The sequence below is a fragment of the Octodon degus genome, unplaced genomic scaffold (assembly GCF_000260255.1).
Source record: "Octodon degus isolate 3935 unplaced genomic scaffold, OctDeg1.0 scaffold00046, whole genome shotgun sequence".
NCBI lineage: Eukaryota > Metazoa > Chordata > Mammalia > Rodentia > Octodontidae > Octodon > Octodon degus.
The window spans coordinates 7139577-7142101 of record NW_004524622.1 but is presented as its reverse complement, the minus strand read 5'-3'; the positions used below and the strand labels follow the sequence as shown (position 1 = coordinate 7142101).

General features: G+C 40.2%; 1 protein-coding gene across 1 annotated transcript in view; it reads right to left on the bottom strand.

Annotated features, from left to right (window-relative positions):
- Mypn (myopalladin) overlaps window positions 1–955 on the bottom strand; it is an 89630-nt gene extending 88675 nt beyond the window's left edge. Inside the window, exon 1 of the mRNA XM_023716170.1 lies at window positions 709–955. The gene's annotated coding sequence lies outside the window, so the exon portion shown is untranslated. The remainder of the gene's footprint in view (window positions 1–708) is intronic.
- Between the last annotated feature and the right edge of the window lie 1570 nt (window positions 956–2525).

The following is a 2525-nucleotide window of genomic DNA, read 5'->3' as shown; positions in this document are numbered from 1 at the left end:
GAGAGAGAGAGAGAGAGAGAGAGAGAGAGAGAGAGAGAGAGAGAGAATGAGGGAAAGGAGGAGAGAGGGAAAGGGAAAGAGAAAAGGGGAAAAGGGAGAGAGAGAAAGGGGAGGGGGAGAGTGAAGGGGGAAGGAGGAACAGAGACAGAAAGAGAGAGACAGAGAGAGAGAGAGAGAGTGAGAGGGAGAAAGAGAAAGAAAGAGAGAATGGAGAGAGAAAGAGCAATGCCCCTTGAGCCAGACTTTCTGCAGCTGTTGTGTACATTAATCCAGGGAGCAGATCTCCCAATACTAAATATAGCAGGCATATCCTTTTACATGATAAAAAAAATTAAATGAAAGTCTTTAACTTTGGAGTCATATTATTTTAGATTTTATTTCCTTTAAAAAGGAAATAGGCATTGCATATATATTGTCTTGATAAAAAACATTATTTTAGTAAATAAACATGTAAAAAAGACCAATGATATTTGCAACATAGCCCAACTTCCTCGGGCTAAGATTTCTGTGAGTCTCATCAGTCTCCTCCAAAAGCTTTCCATGTGAGAGGCTTCAGTTTTCCTTTAATTGTGCACCCATCAGCCATAGTTAGAAAGTTGTGCCAGGTTTCACTCTGAGTAATGGTCGTTAGCTCTCTGGGGTAGCTCTTTCCCCACTGTCAGCTCCCTGTTACCGAAACACACTTGTGAACTGAAATCTGGAAATTACCTTGCTTTTTTTAGTTGACCCCGATGAGACTGTCCAACCCCAGCACTCCACTGCGACGATAATTATCCAAGGAGAACTTTCAGATGGACGAACAGGAGAAAAGGAAAACTCTTCACGCCCTTGGAAGCGGAGAGCGGCCGTCCATAGAGAGCGAGGCGTTAACCTTAGTTTTAGTGAAGAGGGCTGTAAGACGCTGGGCAACCTGTCACCCCCGGAGCCAGAGCACTTGTCAGCTCACAGGTCCCAAGTTATTTTGAGCTGTACAAACCATGTGCCTGTGAAACATTCCACCTGATTGGATGGAGAAAACTGAGCAAAGAGATTCCATAGCGGACTGTGCACCTATGCAGAGCGGGGTCACTTTTCCTATCTATAGTTTCACTTATAGCTGGAGGCCCGACGTGTTTATTGATAGGTGTTTGGCATTAATAGTAAACATAATTACATCACATTCCATCTGCCAAAAGAATGGCATGCTTTAAAAAATGTTTCAAATTATTCTTTTAAGGTCCTTAGTTTTGATCAATGAGAAATTTATTTTCATTTAATCACTGAGATGTGCCCGTGAAAAGCTGGTATAAAGCTGGGGTCTAACTTTTTACTTATTTGTTTGTTTTTTTTACTTTTTTTTTTTTTTGAGACAACATCTCGCTATATAGCTCAAGCCGCTGGTAGATCATCAAATTCACAGTGATCTTCCTGCCTCCGTCTCCCGAGCGTTGGGATTACAGATGTGCACCACCACATCTGGCTAATGTAATTAAAGCTAAGAATTTTTAGACATATTCATTGGAAGGCAAAGCAAAAGAAGAGAAGAGAATTAATCTTAATAGCTAATCAAAAATCACAGAGAAAAAAGGAAAAAAGTCATTGGCATGAGGTTAAGTTCAGGAACAAATTTGTGTGCATGAACTTCTTCAGAAGAAACAAATTGGATACTGGCTTAAAAATAAGAGGACTATATTACCTCAAGCAGTATAACTCTTACCATGTGTTGCTACCTGGATAGAACTTTTTGTATATTATTTTGAAAAAGCCACTGCTTAATGTTTTCTTTCACAAATACTAAAATTCAGTAAGAAAAAGAATTTTTAACAGACCGACATCTGTTCAAACACCTACTTTGTAAAGATATAGTTTCTTTGATATTAATTGCATACATTTTTGGAATATGAACTTGAAAAAATAGCCCCACTGATTAATACAGACTAACTGATGTTACAATGTTACCAATCTTTTTTTAAAAAACTATGTGTTTTATACAGGGCCTCACTACCTAGCTCACACTCAGAGATCCTCATTTTCAGCCGCCTCAGCAGTGGGATCACAGTCATGCGCCACCACACCCAGACTCCATGGCTGGCTCAGCGCACCCAAGGGTGGGCTGGTGCGGCATGTGATTGAACTCCTGTCCCTATGCTTGCCTAAGCAGGCTCTTACTGCCCAATATTACCAATCTTGTTTGAAGCTTGGATTTTGAAAATTCAGAATTAGAAGCCAGTGATTATTGATGCTATTATTATTATCATTATTATTTTATAATATTGGGGATTAACCCTGGGGCCTTGTATGTGGTAGGCAAGCTCTCCACCACTAAACTACATCCCCAGGCTTCCAGTGATTATTCTTTAAAACAGTTGTTCAGTTGGTGCACACCAATAACCCCAGCACTTGGGAGGTTGAGGCAGGAGGATCACTGTAAGTGATCCTCACAGTGACAGGTTGCAAAGTGAGTTCAAGGCCAGCCTGATCTGTGTGGTGAAATCCTGTCTCAAAAAGACAATAATAAATAAACAAATAGAATTATTTAGATCTTT